The sequence below is a fragment of the Elaeis guineensis genome, chromosome 16 (assembly GCF_000442705.2).
Source record: "Elaeis guineensis isolate ETL-2024a chromosome 16, EG11, whole genome shotgun sequence".
NCBI lineage: Eukaryota > Viridiplantae > Streptophyta > Magnoliopsida > Arecales > Arecaceae > Elaeis > Elaeis guineensis.
In genome coordinates, this window is record NC_026008.2 from 21,257,944 (window position 1) to 21,276,226 (window position 18,283).

The following is an 18,283-nucleotide window of genomic DNA, read 5'->3' on the forward strand; positions in this document are numbered from 1 at the left end:
CAATGAGGATCTACCCCAACACCTGCCCTCCAACTCCTGAGTCCGATTATGTAGCCTTAATCAGACAAAAGGAATTAACCGACGTATGGATCCAAGTTGTTTTTGTCGACTATTCTTCATTTAATGTTGTTGCGAAGACTGCACCTGATCATTTTGTCGTTTCGTTGATCGAACCATTATTTTATCATTTCGTAGGGCATGCGACAACTCCATCACATTGCAGGTCATGCGGTAATAAATACCGTGATGCTCCAGACGATCTTCTATAATGATTATAGAAGATTGGATGGCAGAACAATAACTCATTAAGGTACTCAAGTCATCCATGTGTCAATTGTCTATTGGCCCGACTTGTGGTCACATGGATCTAACTAATTTGGCACGATCTCTATGACGGTGCATCAAAAAGTCGAGAAAATAGTCAATTGAGATGGCTGCCATATGTCGAAATCTTTGAGGAAGGCACAATTCTCTGCATCGGTCCTGACTGTTAGAGGAGTTTATAAATAGGGGTCACCCCCCCTCTTCAGTCTTTCTTCCGATCCCAGTGCCTTTGCCCTCAGTCCCTGGTTCTTTGCTTTCCAATAGAGAGCTTAGGGTTCCTAAGCGATTCTGGCTTCATCATAGTCAGCCATCTCTTTTGTTGTCAGTCTCCATCATCATCAGTCCTTCATCATCATCGGTCCTCTAAGTCATCATTCCCTTCTTGAGAACCTTATACTAGAGAGTCTGGAGATGAGAACCTTATGGGAGACCAAGGTTCTCGGACTCCAAACATTTAGAGGAAGATTGAGGAAGTCCCTTAGGATGATCCTGAAGTTGGTTCTTCTCGATAGGGTCATCTAGTTTCGAAAGAGTTGGATGAACAACAGGCTCCCGACAATCCTCCCGGGCCTCTCATCGAGAGGTTCGAGTTGTCTAAGGCCGCAATCGATCGACTAAGGGGTCATTACCATATCCCTAGTCGGTATCGACTGATGGTGCCTGATGAAGAAGGTCAGGTTGTTCGTCCTCCTAATGGCTACATTGCCGTTTATTAGGAGTTTTTTCATTTGAGACTCTGATTTTTTCTTCATCCTTTCTTTACCAATATCCTCGACTTGTATGATATAGTTCCTGCCCTGCTCACCTCCAATTCCTTTAGAATTTTATCTTTCTTTGTTATACTTTGTCATCTTTTTCGGTCTGAGCCTTGAATCTTGCTTTTTTGGGCTCTTTTTGTATTGAAGAAATATCTTTGAAAATGGGGATGGTGGTTCTTCAGTCTCCGACCTAAATGTTAGTTTATCACCGGACTTCCTTCTTCCATCCACGATGGAAGAATAAATTCTTTTATCTAGTTGCCGACCACCTCTGGGGCTTTAGCTAGAGCTGGACTACTCCCAATCTATCTCCGAACAAGAATGACTAGTCTTGGAGGAAGATCGGGAGCTGTACGACAAGCTATTCGGCATCCTAATTCCTCCACAGTGGGAGCTCCTCGAGGAGCAATCATTGTATGATGTCAGGATAAGCCTGACGAGCCACTTAGGTAGACTTTCTTCCGTAGATTTTCGTAGCTCTTTTTTCTTCCTTCTCTTATGGACTAACTCTTTTGTTGTCGTTTTGTAGGCATGAGGGTCTCAGAGGAATCCCTCTGACGTACCATCAGGAGAAGTCAGGGTCCGATCCTGGCAGATCTTCTCAGCTACCAAAGAAGTCGAGAGAAGGATCCCCCCTTGGGTACCGAGGAGCACGCAGCCACTGTCACCGCCCTAGCCACCGTCAAGGCTTCCTTCATCGATGCCTCCTATCGAAGTTGTCATAGGAGTCGCAGTCGCTCTCATTGATGATGACGTTGTCGTCGTTGAGGTCCCAGCCAGACCAGTCGGTGCGGTCCAAGCCCTTTCTGCTCAAGATGGAATAGGTAGCGATCGAGCACCTGGTCGGGAGGAAGCCGACAAGGGGAAGGTGCTGACTACGGTCCAGACACCTCTTTCAGAGAGGCTACCATCACCCTGGGGATGCACATTAAGGCTACCGACCAAGCACTCCAGAGTCGTCGACTCGTCGAATAGTTAATGAAGATGGTCATACTGCCCACTGACTGAAAAGATAGGAAGACCCATCCAGTCACAAAGATTCTCTCAGGTTTCTACATATCGTTGTTATCGATAAATTTTCGATCTTTTCTTCAATAATTCTTTTCCAAATAGTTGTTGGCTGAGTAAATGACTTAACCATTTATTTATTTTTTGATCTTCTCTTTTGCAGATGATACACGATATGATAATTTTGTACGAGGGGTTGACTGGCTTTGCATTTCTCAATGCCCAGCTTGAAGATAAGGCTCAAATTGCTCATACTTAGATCGAAGTTGCTGAGAAACTTCTCCGCATTGTGGAAGAGTGGGAGAAGATCGCTCTGTTGGAGACAAAGTTGGTGTCTTTAGAGATCCAGCATAAGAGAGACAAGGAAGAGTTCAGGAAGTTGAGGGCCGACAACCAGAAGGGGATGGAGTCGGTAGAAGGTGCCCTCATCGAGGAAAGAGGTAAGAAGCTGAGAAGGCCATCAAGGAGTTGAGAGAAAAGTTATCGATGGCAGAAACTCGAGCCCAGAAGGCAGCTTCTTGGGCTTTGGTCGAGTTTCGCGATCGAAGGAGTATGAGGATGAGCTCTCCGAAGCTTCTGTAGATGCGTACTAGCTTGGATTCGAGGATGGCAAGAAGGCCATCCATCGATTGCAGCATCAGCTCGACCTGAGCGGGGTACAAGCCGACAAGCTCCCAAAGGAGGAAGAGTTGGGTAGTGACGGAGAGGCCGATGAAGATCATCCTCCGTCTTCTTAGACTCCCTTGTATTTTTTTGCTTTTTGCCCCTGTACTTTTCTTTCCTTAGCTTTGTAGTAAATTCCCTTTTGTAATGAACTCCCTTATAGTAATGAAATGAAGTGATCTTTTCTGCATATCCGACTTGTATTCATGTTTATTTGCATGTCTCCTTTCTTTGCCCATTTACTTGTCTTTCTGCAAAAATGACTAAGTAGTCGGCAAGACTAGGCAAGTTAGTCAATAGGAAGTTGCAAACCCATAATCGAGTAGATAGACTTAAAAATTTTGTAAGTCAAGTAGTCGGCTTTGTAGGGAACTTAGTCAGATTCGAGTTGTAGTCATAGATCATTCATCGTAGATTGTTCTGTCAAATTGAAACTTAGTCAGCTAGAGAAAATATCTCTATTTCATTTCGGATCAAGTGATCCTTGGTCAATCGAGGGTAAGTCGACTAACCACAATTTTTTCATCTGAGCCAGTGTGCAAACCGTAGCTTATATGCTCGCGGCCCTTGAGCCATAGCTGGTATGCTTACGGTTGTCGGATCTTTGCAACTTCATTAATCGAGTGTCAGTCAAAATAATGTTTCATCGGATACTAGCTGATGAGGCAGGTGTTTGGCCGAGTGTCAAGTGATCAATTTGTTCGATAGATTATCGAGTACTTGAACTATTCGGCATAGAATTATAGAAAATAAAATCTTTTATTGACAAGATATTCTCACTGGTAGTACATTCGTAGATTTTCAACATTTTAGATTCGAGAAATTTCTGTGCCATCCAAGTTTTCAAGTTTATACTCCCTTGGTTGTAGAACTGCTGAGATTTTATAGGAGCCCTCTCAATTCAGAGATAGCTTTCTTTGTTCGATCGGTTTTAAGACTTCGGCTCTTCTAAGGACAAGGTCCCCCACTTGTCAAATTTTAGACTTGACTCAAAAATTATAGTACTGGACTACCCTTTATTGATAAGAGGCCATCCTTAGTCGAGCTTGTCTCCGAGTTTTATCGAGCAAGTCCAGATCAGTTCGTCGATTGTCCGAATTGGTCGATTCAACGTAACGCTCTACTCGAGTCGATGGTAGGCCGATTTCAATTGGGATCATGGCTTCCGTCCCGAATGCCAGTTTGAAAGGAGTCTTTCCAGTTAGGATCTGAGAAGTTGTTTGATAAGACCACAAGACATTATAGAGTTCATCGGCCTAACTTCCTTTGGCTTGATCAATTCTTATTTTTAGGTCTTGCAGAATCATCCTATTGATCATCTCGGCTTCTTTGTTGGATTGTGGATATCCGATCGAAGTAAGTGTATGATGATATGATACCTCGCATAGAACTCTTCAAACTTGATGTTGTTGAATTATCGACTATAGTCAGTGATAATTACTCGGAGCAGATCAAATCGACAGATAATAGATTTTTATAGGAAGTTGATGGTCTTTCACTCTGTTATTTACGTCAATGGTTCAACCTCCATCCACTTGGTGAAATAATCGATGGTGACAATAATGAACCTTTTTTATCCATTGGTCGATGAAAAAGGACCAAGTATGTTGACTCCCTATTGATCAAATGGCCACAGTGTCGAAATGATCATGAGATGACTTGACGGAAGCTTTTGGATGTTGGCAAACCTTTGACATTGATCGTACTTTTACATGAAGTCGACAGCATCCTTCTGCATGGTTGGCAAATAATATCCTTACCAGAGAATCTTGTAGATAGTGACTTGCCTCCTAAGTGGTTGTCACAAATGCCCTCATTTACCTTCCAAAAAGTGTAGTCGACTTCGAAAGGTCGGAGACACTTGAGTAGGGGTAAAGACATCAATCTTCGATAGGGTTGATTGTCGATGATTACGTACTGGATACCAGCCTCTTCATTTGGTGTGCCTCGATAGGATCAACCGACAGGGTTCCCTTAGTCAGATAGTCGATGAACAAATCGATCCAGCTCGATTCGTGACCGACTTGGGTCTGGTGAACTTCCTCTTCGGAGTCGATGCTTGGATTCTCAAGTTGCTCGATGAAGATTTTTCTCAACTCACCGTAGCCAGAGGTAGCGAGTTGAGATAAAAAATCAGTTTGAACATTCTTCGAGTGGGGGATGTAGAAGATCTCAAAATAGTCAAAGTATGTTTGTAGAGATTTAAGCTTTTGAAGATATCTGAAAAAAACTGGGTCGCGGGCCTTATATTCTCCTCGAGATTATCCGACGATCCGTTATGAATCAATGAACACTCTTAGGTGTTTCATACCGAGGTCTTTGGCGATCCTTAATCTGATTATTAGAGCTTCATACTCGATTTGATTGTTAGAAGCTTTGAAATCAAACTGAAGAGCATACTTAATCACCATCCAGTCGATGTTGGTTAAAATGAGTCCCGTGCCACATCTTTGGACGTTTGAAGCTCCACCCACATGTAGAATTCATACAGGCTCCATAGTCTCTTCTTGGGGTTGGCCCTCGACTTGGTTATCATTGGTTGGAGTACACTCGACAACAAAGTCGGCAAGTATTTGAGCCTTCATCGAAGATCATGAAATATAAGAAAGGTCGAACTTACTAAGTTTGACCATCCATTGGACCATTCTCTCCAAAGTGTCTGATCATTGAAGCAGAGTTCTCAGAGGAAGATCGATCAGAATTTTCACCGAGTGGGCCTGGAAGTAAAGTTATAGACATCGAATAGTTGTAATAATTGTGAAGACGACCTTTTTGATCTGAAAATATCTTATTTCAGCCCTGCGCAACACCTGACTTATATAGTAGATGAATTTTTGCATCTTATTTTCTTCTTGGACCAACATCGAGCTGACAGCCTCAGGAGTTGTAGCCAAATACATGAGTAGTTTGCTATTGATATTTGGCTTTGTCGGGAGTGGGAGAGAGCTTAGATACTGCTTCAAGTTGTCGAAAGCCTTCTGGAACTCTTCCATCGAGGTGAAGTCCTTCATCTGTCTAAGAATTTTAAAGAAGGAGAGGCATCATTTTGCAGACTTGGAGATAAATCGGATATCCCATCAAGAGGTCGGAGGCTTCATGTCGAGAACCGTCTTGATCTTCTCGAGGTTGGCTTTGATGCCTTGTCTCGTCATCATGAAATTGAGAAACTTTTTTGAAGTAACATTGAAGGTATATTTTGTTGGGTTTAGTTTCATTTGATGTCTCCTTAGGATGTCGAAAGCTTCAGCCAGATCATCGATATGGAGGGTAGCTTCAGTGCTCTTCTTAAGTATGTCATCGACATAGACCTTCATGTTATGATCGATTTGGTGTTTGAAGACTTTGTTGACCAGCCTTTGATATGTAGCTTCGATATTTTTGAGATCGAAAGACATGACCTATAGCAGTATAAGCCTTTATTGGTAATAAATGTCATCTTCTCCTCATCTTCGGGTGCCATCTGGATCTGATTATAGCTGAAAAGGCATCCATGAAGCTGAGTAGCTAGTGGCCTGATGTAGCATCGACTAGTTGATCAATCCATGAAAGTGGAAAATTATCCTTAGGGCAAGTTTTGTTCAAGTTGGTGTAGTCGATGCATATCTGCCATTTGCCATTAGCTTTCTTGACCATCACGAAGTTCGCGAGCCAATCTGGATAGGTTGCTTCATGAATGAAGTCGGCTGCCAGCAATTTGTCAACCTGTTTGTCGATAGCCTTTTTTCTATCGTTTGGGAGCAAAACTTCTTTTCTTTTATCGCACCAACTTGTGCTTGACATCGATATTTAGTTAGTGGATAATTACCTTAGAAGGGATGCCCAGTATGTTTGAGGCAAATCAGGTGAAGACATCAGCATTTTTTCTCAGAAAGCTGACCAGTTTCTCCTGTAGTTCGTCGCTTAATGAAGATCCAACCTGGATGGTTTTAGTCAGGTCTTCATCGTTAAAGGGTACAGAAATGAGTCATTTTGTGGGTTCTCTCCAACTTTTTTTTCTCTTTGATCCAATCCATTATCGATGGAAAGAGCTTCAGTTGGCCTTTTTTCTTTGATTACAATTAAGTAACATTGTCGGGCCAACTATTGATCTCTCCTCATTTCATCGATTTCTTTCCTCGTCAAGAAGCACACAAGCAAGTGGTATGTTGAAACAATTGCTCGGAGTGTATTTAGTCTGAGTTGTCCCAAGATGATGCTATAGGAAGAAGGGACTCAAAGTATGAGAAAGTTGAGGCACACGGTCGATTGGCGAGGTGGTTGTCTAACAGTAACAGAGAATTCTATCTCTCCTTCTACTTTGACCAAGTCGTCAGTGAATCCAATTAGAGGAATATTGATTGATTTTAGTTGGTTAGTAGAAAGTTGCATCCAGGAGAAACAATTATAGAAAATCACATCAACAGAGCCTTCATTATCAATAAGACATCATTTTATATCATCACTAGCTATTGTTATTGATACAACAACAGCATCATTGCGAGGAGTTTGGACTCCTCGTAAATCTTCCTCAGAGAAGACAATGTCGTCATTTGCCCACTGACATTTGGAGAAGTTTTTCGAATCATCTGTCCCTCGAAGTCTCAATCCTGTCGAGATCACATTGATCACGCCCACCATAGGTTGAGTGCGAGTCTCTTCGTCAGGGCACGACTACGATAAAGGATCATCAGGCAACTGTGCAGGTTGGTCCCGTATGTACTTTTTGAGATATCTCCACCTTATTAGGTCTTCTATCTTATTCTTCAACTCGATGCACTTTCTAGTATCATGACATGATCACGATGAAATCGATAGTAGCACTTTCGATTGTGAGATGTTGTCTTTGACTTCATCGATCGGGGTCGTCAAAGATAGTCCTCCCCCTCTATCTCCCTAAGAATATGTGCATGAGGAGTGGTTAGAGGGGTGTAAGAATCGTACCTACGGCTAAAGTTTTTAGACTTCAGACTTGGCTGGAAAGGTGGAGCCTCCTTCTCAGCACATGTTTGATTAGGTCTTATGGAGATTCCTTCCTTCTTCATCTTCTTCTTCTGACATTTGTCCTCGGACTGGCGCCAGTCAGTCGCACCCTCCTCGGCATAGATGTACTTCTATGCATGCTTGAGGAGTTTGACATAGGATCAGAGAAGTATCTTATCCAGAGAGTAGGTGAGCCTGGAGCTTCACAGTCCCCACTTCATGGCCATGGTGGCCATCGGCTCATTGAGGTCCTGGACCTTTAGGATGGCAGTGTTGAAACATGCCACAGAATCCCGTAGAGATTTTCATCCAGCTGTCTGATAGAGAAGAGGTTGTTAGAGCTTTGCAGCACCCTTCGGTTGGTGCTGAAGTGCACCACAAAGAGTTGCTTGAACTGCTCGAACAAATGGATGCTCCCTAGTTGAAGTTTGGAGTACTATGTTCGGGTGGTTTTTCGAAGGGTGACCGAAAAGGCTATGTAGAAGAGGGCGTTGGATATCCTCTGAAGAAGCATGAGAGCCTTGTAGCTCTTGAAGTGGTCGAGTGGATCGGTGGAGCCATCATATGGCTCCATCTGCAGCATCTTGAACCAACTAGAAATTGATTCGTCGAGAATCTATCGAGAGAAGGATGGATGCATGTTGATGCCGAACTCATCGATGGAATCCCGATTATTTGTCTGGAGCTGATCCAGGTGGTGATCAAGTTCCCTCAGTTTGTGGTCGTATTCGTCCAACCATCGTTGAGACTCATCAGGATGCTGAGAATATCTTGGGATAGAATCTTCCCCAGAAGAAGAAGAACTGGACGGAGACCGTGGCCTCTTCCCCTTATGTGGAGCTCGTCGAAGGGAAGGAGACCGACGATCACCAGAGTCAGCATGCGGAGCGTGCTGGGAGTCAGGACATGGTGACCATCGGATAGATTGAGGACTCGTTCGGTGGGAACGTCGAGTAGAATGGCAGGATGGAGAATGGGGTCGGCGGTTGTGCCAGGAGGGCACATCTTGCGGTGCTGGCTCCTCCGACCGTCGTTGCTACTGCTGCTGCTGGAGATCATGAGCAACCTCTGTCAGAGTCTTCATTATTGCATAAGGGCAGTAAATTGTTGGTGGTCTGCTGTCACCACCGATCATGAAGTGCTTGGCTCTCTGAGTGTTAGATGTATGCCCTAGAAGCCAGATTGACTGACACATGTACACATTCTAAAGGTATAATTTTATAATTAAATTTTAAAATAAATAAAATTTAGATTATTTTTCATTCATGTTATGTTATGATTGTGTCCATGAAACATCCAAGAAATTTACAGATGATGATATATATTCTCAAGAGTTAAGAATTTGAGGTACGTGTCATTAGTGATTAATTCTTAAATACTTCCGATCGATAGATCATCATGGAGATGGTCACTGATTCGGATAGATCGATGCACAGATCGCTTTCCTTCATGGGTAGATGAGTCTCGAATCGACAGTGTGGAGATACTAGAGTGAGAGCACAGGTGCTTGATAGAGATCAAGGATACTGAGCATGATTAACACAAAAAATCATTAAGATGGCTACTCACTCATCAGTGACTTACTCAAAGTTGCGGCAGTATAGATAGTTCTTTGACCTACGGTGCTTCGGCTGTTCATAGTGAGATTGCTGTACTTTGACTACATAATCATTTGATTATCTAGCCATTCAAAATTTTACAGTGTATGTTGGCTACAGTAGATCTATTGTAGGAATAGGATGTGTACCTAGATGGGATCTATCGATCTTGATAGATAAAAAGAGATCCTATGCAATTCATGAGACTGAGTTCTAAAATCCATGACCATAATAGGTGAATGATAGAAAAGAGTTTTCATAAAATTTCGCATAGACTCAAGTCGATTGAATTTGACATATAACAGATGAACGGATTTGAGGAGTTATCCTTGACCTACATTTTGTTGGGACCCACGATAAAAGAATCAAACTATACGGTAACTGCACCTACAGGTTCATTACTTTCATTATGCTGGATTGTCATTACATACTGCCAGGTATTATTGGTGGATTGTGAGATTCATCAAGCATTATTTTGATGATCGATGATCTTTGAATGGCAGAGTTAGAATTATTCTAATCCATCGAAAGAAGTTTTGATGATATTATGATGGAGATCACAATATATCTCATTATCAGACAGAATAGAATATATGGGATCACATACAAAAGAGATTCTTTATCCGATCAGATGGTTGATCGATGATAATGAATCATTATAGGATAAAATCATCAATGTGATTGATAATTAATCTTAAGCAAAAGTTGTAATTAAGTAATTCACTAAGTATTAGTGAATTATGGGAGGATTAATTAGCACTTGGATTGCTTATTGGCTTAATTTGATTGAACAATAAGGTTTGGATCAATTCTAATTGAATTGGATTCAATTTGACTTGGATTGGGTTTGATTGGATCCAGCCTAATTGCGAGAGAGACTAATTTTTGATTTGATTAGGACTTGAGTTTAGTTAATTTTTAATTGGATTAAAAATTTATTGAGAAGATTGGATTTCTAATTTGACTAGGTTCTACTTTCTTCTTGGGTCAAACCAAATCATATTTGGATTAAGACCAAATAGGAAATCCTAGAGTCCCAAGGCGTTGGGACTCTCTCCCTTGCACGCCCTAGAATTCCATGCTAAGATATCTCATGAAAAAAATATTTGGCATGAGAATGTTTGTGTGAAATAAGAGTGGGCGCAGAGGAGAGGTGGGGTGGCACTCATGAGATGAGTCATCCATCTTATCTCTTTTCAAATTTGAATTTGATTCAAATCTAGATGAGGAGATAAGAAGGAAAGAAATCAGAAATTTATGGGAAACAAATTACGGTGCCAACCAACCCTATCCTTATTTGCGTTAAGAAAGGAGCCGCATGAGAAATCAGATCTGATTTTTCACACTACTCCCTAGTTTCTTGACGACAAAAATTGTCACACCCCATATTTTGGCATATAAGAAAAGATGGCGTCTCCCATAAACCCTAGCCTCCATGCCTCTCTATAAAAGGGCTTCAATAGTTGGATGCCCAACTAATTGTAAGAAGAAAAATCAAGAAAAAAATTCAGAATAGAGATTCTGAAAAAATCGAGCCTCCTTTTCCCTCTCCTTTCTCCTCCAAGTTCTTCCTCTCTAAAATATCTATGAGATTTGAAGAAGAAGCCACTTCAGCCATCAAAGAGAAGATCTCTCCAAGGGAGCTAGCACCTCAGAGAGATCATCTTGCCTCTGATTAGAACAAGTCCTCATGTGGATACCTATGGAGGCTGGACACGTACGTGGCTAGAGGAACCGTTCAGATCCACGATCATCTGCTGCGATGTAGTACGATCCATGCAAAGATATTGAGATTCAATCTCAATATCATTTTATGTTATTTTTAGATTATATGCATATCGTAGATCCAGACATGGGTAGTTAATAGATTTGATCTATTGCATGTAGGATTAAAGGGTTTAAACCTAGATCTGCTTCTGCTGCTATTTTAAAATTATTTCAAAATCTATGCATGCAAGCCTACCCATTTTCTGATAGTGGTATCAAAGCTAGAATTTATTTTGACATGCATGATCTGATTTTTGAAGAAAAAATTATCTTTTTTCTGTGTAGGATCTTCCAGATTTCACCAAATCTGGGGCGGAATAAATTTTATTTTATTTTTTTTATCCTACGCTATTTCAGATCTAATGTCTATTAGATCTAATTTTATTATCTGATATTTAAAATCTAAAATTAAATCTAAAAGTATGAGAAATATAGACATACCTTAAGGATAATCTAATTACCCTGTAGATGATCGCAGCACTGCCTGAGGTTCTGATGTAGCCACGCAAGTGCCTGGCCTCTACCAGTATCCACTCAGGTAGGATCTGGAACATCTTCTCCTCATGATTCCACACTCCAAAAATCAGATCAATATCTAATTTGGAAGTACTTTAGAACTCCTTCTGAAGTTGGAGCAGCAGCCTGTCGAAGATGTCCTGCAGCCTTCTGTTTCAGGCGTCACCATGCCTTGTACCTTTGTCAGATGAACGTCCAACTTTTTGGATGTGAAGAGGGAGAAAGGAGAGTAGGGAGGATATGGAGAAGAGGGGAGGGGGTGGCAGCTAATGGGTTTTTTGCATAAAACGAGTTCTATCTTGAAATCCTAGGTGCAGTAGGGTTTATATAGATCCTGTATGCTGCGCAGTGCCACATCATTCGATCAATCAAAAAATTCTAATAAATTCTAAAAAAATTTTGATTGATAGAGTGATGTCATCTGATCATATCAGATAAGAATTCCCATACTCTCTCCTATGTTGGCGCCAACATTGGATAAGCACAAATAAGGTGGTGCCAAAGAGTCCAAGTTTATTAGGACTCTTTGGTTCTTATCCATTTGGGGCACCCACTTAAATCCAATTGAGCTCATGCCATAATCTGATTATGGCACCCAATTTGAAGTGGTTTGGATATGTGGACACTCTACAAAAATCCTCCAATGAATCCTCTTCAGTTTAAGACCCATATGTCAACTTTTGACAGATGTCCTAAAATGAAATTGGCAGGTGCTAGAAATTAGCAGGTGTTGTCTTAAATTTATCTCATGAATTAAGATAAGCCTTTTTTGAGCTGGACAAGCTTCAATTAGACTGAGAAAAACTTTTTCAAGGTTCTCTGGATGAGCCAGATCACATTTGGCTCAGTAGAGACAGAAAAGATTACACGAGGAGAAAGTTAGGCTCAATCGAGTGCTAGCACGATTTCCTTGAACCTAATTGGATCTTATCTAAATCAATTGGGGTAGCCCAATTGATGACATCCAGACCCTAACCCTTGTTTGTGTGATCCAGTTAGGTTCAATTCTGTATGGTAATGAGACATGTCGTGATCTCATCATCGACATCATCGAAACTCCTTTCGATGGACCAGAACTCTTCTGATTTAGATAATTAGAATGATCGATCATCAAAATCATTCTAATTGCTCTCAAAATCCACCAGTGACACCTAGTAGTATATGGTAGCAATCCATCAGAACTGAAGACGAACCTCTTGGTACAGCTACCTGTGTGATTGAGTTCCTCTATCATGAGTTCCGACTGAATTAGGGTTAAGGTGAACTCGTCAAACCCAACATCAGTCATATGAATCAATCGATCGATCCGAGTTTGATGTGAAACCCAATGGAAATTTTTTTTTCATTATTTCACTCTGCCATAGCCATGGGCTTAAGGACTCGATCTTTCGATCATCATAAGACTACTCCTCTCATCTACCAAGGTTGATAGATCCCATCTTGATGCGATCTGGTTCCTACAATGGATATGCTATAGCCAACATACACCTTAAGGTTTCGAATGGCTAGGAGATCGAGTTATGATGTAGTCAAACTATAACACACTCAAGGTGAACCGTCGATGTACCTTAGGTCAAAGAACTAGACACACAACTGCAGCATCGAGCTAGTCATCGATGAGAAGGTAGACTTCCTTATGACTGCTCGAGGTGGTCATGCTCAGTATTCTCATTCTCAACGAATACCTGTACTCTCACTCTGGTGTCTCCACATCGTAGACTCAAAACTCATCTACCCTAAGAAAGTGATTGTACACCAACCTTCCGGATCAATCACCATCCTCGTGATGATCCTATGGTCAGGAGCAGTTTATGAGTTAGTTATGTAAATTCATGCCTCAAATTTTCAACTCTTGAAAATATGAATTTACATTCCCACTAACTCAAAGGATGTATCATAGACACAATGTACATAATGTGATAGAAGAATAATCTTTTTATTCATTGATAGTCAAAATTATAAATTTGTCCTTAGTTCTGTACAGGAATGTGTCAGCCGATCTGGCATCTAGGGCACACATCTAACAAACTCCCACTTGACCTAATGCCAATTGGCTACATATCTAAGTCCCATCTTCTCAAGGTGGGCTTTGATCTTCTGTTAGCCCAATGGCTTAGCCAGCGGATATGCCACATTGTTTGTGGAGTCGACTCTCTTGACCTCGACATAACCCTTTTCGAGGTAATCATGGATCAGATGGAATCGCCGCTCGATGTGCTTGGACTTCTGGTGAGACCTTGGCTCCTTAGCTAGGGCTATGGCGCCATTATTGTCGCAGTAAAGAGGGATGGTATCCGATGACATTACTCTAAGCTCTGCGACAAACTTCTTGTACCAGAATGCCTACTTTGCAGCTTCCGATGCAGCAATATACTCTACCTCCATGGTGGAATCTGCAATTACCATTTGCTTGGAACTCTTCCAGCTAACTGCACCACCATTGCAAATGAACAGACTCCCAGATGTTGACTTTCGATCATCTATATCAGACATAAAGTCTGAGTCTGTAAATTTTTGAATCTGGAGTTCTCCATTCTTAAAGACTAGAAATATATCCTTAGTCCTTCTCAAGTACTTAAAGATACATTTCACAGAAGTCCAGTGCTCTTCGTCTGGATTCGATTGATATCTGCTTGTGACACTCACAGCATGGGCTATATCAGGTCGTGTACATAGCATGGCACACATGAGGCTCCCTATTGTTGAAGCATAAGAGATCTTGCTCATGCGTTCAATCTCCTCAGGTGTGCCAGGGCACATCTTCTTGGAGAGATAAATGCCATGTCTAAAAGGCAATAAACCTCTTTTGGAGTTATCCATGCTAAACTTTTTTAGCACCTCCTCTATGTACATCTTCTATGAAAATCCCAGCATCCTATTTGGTCTATCTCTATAGACCTTAATATCCAGTATAAAGGATGCTTCTCCTAGATCTTTCATAGAGAACTCCTTAGACAACCATACTTTGACTGAGGTCAACATGGAAATGTCATTCTCAATTAGGAGGATGTCATCCACGTACAATACGAGGAAGACAACTGCGCTCCCACTGACCTTTTTGAACACACATGATTTTTTCTCGTTCTTGATGAAACTAAATATTTTGATCACATCATTGAAACGAGTATTCCAACTCCGAGATGCTTGCTTAAGTCCATAAATGGACCTTTGCAGTTTGCAGACCTTGTGATCATCATTATTGGATGTCAAACCAAGCGACTGTTCCATATAGATATCTTCCTCAAGATATCCATTTAAGAACGTCGTTTTCATGTCCATCTGTCATATTTCATAATCGAAATAGGCTGCAACAGCAAGCAATGTGCGGATGGATTTTAGCATGGCTACGGGCGAGAAGGTATCCTGATAATCAATACCTTCGCACTGACTATAACCTTTCGCTACGAGCCTAGCCTTGAATGTCTCCATATTTTCATCTGCACCTATCTTTCTCTTGAAGATCCATTTACACCCAATAGGTACAATACCTTCAGGTAGATCTACCAAGATCCATACTTGGCTTGAGTGCATCGAGTCAATTTCTGATCTCATTGCCTCTAACTATTTCTCGAAGTCGATATCTGATATCACCTCGTCATAGGTCTTGGGATCATCACCATAAACCCCATTTTTTGTGAGGAATATTTTTTCTACATCCTCTTGTATGGTACCTAAGTACCTTTCAGGAGGACGAAAAATCCTAGTCGATCTACGAGGTGGAAGAGGTTGTGTTAGGACTGGTTCTGATTGATTAAGTTCCTCAAGTTCTTTAGCTCGTTGCTCTTGGGAGACATTCTCTTTGAGCTTAATTATTCTTTCGATGCCATCATCTTGAATAAACTGTTTTTCAAGAAAAATAGCATTTCGACTTACAATTACATTGTGGTCTTCTAGAATATAAAAACAATATCCTAATGACTCTTTAGGATATCCTATGAACCGAACTCTAAAAGATCTGAACTCTAACTTGTCCGTCTGCTGTCTCTTGACATGAGCCGGACAACCCCAAATTTTGAGATGATTCAGACTTGGCTTCTTACCATGCCATATCTCATACGGTGTGGTAGGAATGATTTTAGAGGAAATCCTATTCAATACATAAATTGCTGTCATGAGACAATGTCTCCAAAAAAATTTTGGGAGGTCTGTGAAGCTCGTCATGGAACAGACCATATCTAATAGGGTCCGATTTCTCCGTTCTGAAACCCTGTTGAGTTGAGGCATTCCAGGTGAAGTCTATTGAGAGACTATACCATTGTCCTTAAGATAGTCTAAAAATTTTTGACTAAGGTATTCACCTCCTCGATCTGATCGAAGAACCTTAATAGGCTTTCCTGTTTGTTTTTCTACCTCATGTCTGAATTCTTTGAATCTTTCAAAGACTTCAGACTTGTGTTTCATTAGAAACACATACCTGTACTTAGATATATCATCGATAAAGGTAATGAAGTAGACAAAGTTGCCTCTAGCCGGCACATCAAATGGGCCGCACACATCCGTATGTACTAGGGCAAGTAGGTCTGTGGCCCTTCCCCATGTGCCACAAAAGGGAGTTTGATCATTTTGCCTTGAAAGCATGATTCACAAACTGGATATGACTCGGAAGTCAACGGACTCAGTAGCCCGGATTTCTCCAATTTGTTAACCCTGTCTTCCGCTATATGACCTAGCCTTAAGTACCACAGATACTTATCATTTAGACTATCTCTAGGCCTTTTAATTTTTATGGCATTCACATTTTGCTCAATATTAAAAATAGATACATCAACATGTAACTGATAGAGATAATTAATAACAAAACTATTTGCAACTTTATTATTTTCATAAAATATGTTACAATGGTCCTTATGAAAGCTAATCACATAGCCTTCTTGTGCTAAACATGAAACAGAAATCAAATTCCTGCTTGCTGCAGGCACATAATAACAGTCTCTTAAAACTAAATCTAATCCTAACGGTAATCGCAGAGGGTAGGTTCCTACGGTCACAGCAGCAACTCTTGCTCTATTTCCGACACGTAGGATCATCTCCCCATCTCTCAGCCTCCTGCTCTCCTCAAGATCCTGCATAGAAGTACACAAATGAGCACTAGAACCAGAGTCAAACACCCAACTGGATGCAGAAGAAATCGTAAGATTAGATTCGATAATGAGCATACCTCCAGAATGACCATCCTTCTTGTTCTTCAGGGTGGCCTGGTACTGAGGACAGTTCCGCTTCCAATGGCCTTCTGACTGACAGTGGAAATATTTTTCCTTTTCAGAAGCCTTCTTCTTCGGTCCTGTCTTCTTGTTCTTACCATCCACCTTCTGCTTCTTCACGGACTTCTTTTTCTTTCCAAAAGACTTTCTCTTGGAAGAAATCCGCTCCACAGTAAGAACTGAGCCTTTTGAACCTTTCATTGAAAGCTTAGTCGTAACCAGCATATTTATTAACTCGGCCAAGGTACATTGCATCTTATGCATATGGAAGTTCACGATGAACTGACCATATGCATTGGACAGGAACTGAAGGATCACATCAATCTGAAAATTCTTATCTAAGATGATATCGAGCTTCTCAAGCTCCTTGATCATTGTCAAATAATAATCTTGGACTGACTGCCCATCACGCATCTTGGCCTTAAAAAGTCTTTGACAGACTTGATACTTGGCCGCGTGACTTTGTTCACCAAACAACTCTTGTAGGTGAGCCAATATTTGATGGGTAGTCAAAATATTTTCATGTTGGTGCTGCAAATCATCAGACATTGCACCCAACATGTAGTACCTGGCTTTGTTATCATCATCCGTCCACTTTTTCAGAGACGCTCTCTGTTCAGCAGTCGGACGTGCTGGAATGGCAGGTGGGTCCTGGTTCAAGACATGAGTCAATTTTTTGAAATCTAAAATAATTCTGTAGTTCCTCAACCAGTCTTTAAAATTTGGTCCAGTCAGTCTATGAGTGTCTAGAATTTTGGTCAGGGGGTTTGAGGCAGACATATTTCCTGTAGAGAGTCAAAAGTTTATAGTTAGATTTTATAATCAGACTCAATCAATTTGTTTAGGGTTTTTATTTTTAAACAAATTAGGCTCTCACTATTTTCTCAGATCCCTACACTCCCTTGGTAGAGATATGAAAATCTCCGTGATTAGTGATTTCTAGTGGGTGGTGCAGTCTCACCGACTGGCTCATCACCTTACCTAACAGTTATTGATGATGGATTAACCGATGAGTGGATAACTCTTGTCCAATGATTCTCTAATCATGATGCACCCAAAACTTGATCTCTAATTCATGAAGCTCACCGTATCCGGGATATTGCTCCAATCCTTAGTTAAGCCAAACCTACCATTTGCATGAATTAGATTTCTGATTGAGTCTGTCACCGTATCCAGAATATTGAGCCCAACCCATCCTCTAATCCGTAGCATCTAATGCCTAATGGATATGGTTGCATCTTTCCGATGCAACTGAGCCACTGTAACCAGTCGAGAACAATCAACCTCGGGAAGGGCTCGCACATCCACAATGGTGGAAGACCTAGACTTAATATTTTCTTAGAGAGATTTGATTTAGATCTCTTTAAACTTGATTTGACATAGTCATAATAATTATGACTAACCTAGTGGCATGGGTTAGCTCGAATTGTTAGCCACCTCAAATCAAAACTGGATCGACACATATGGCTAGGTAAGTGAGACCGATGGG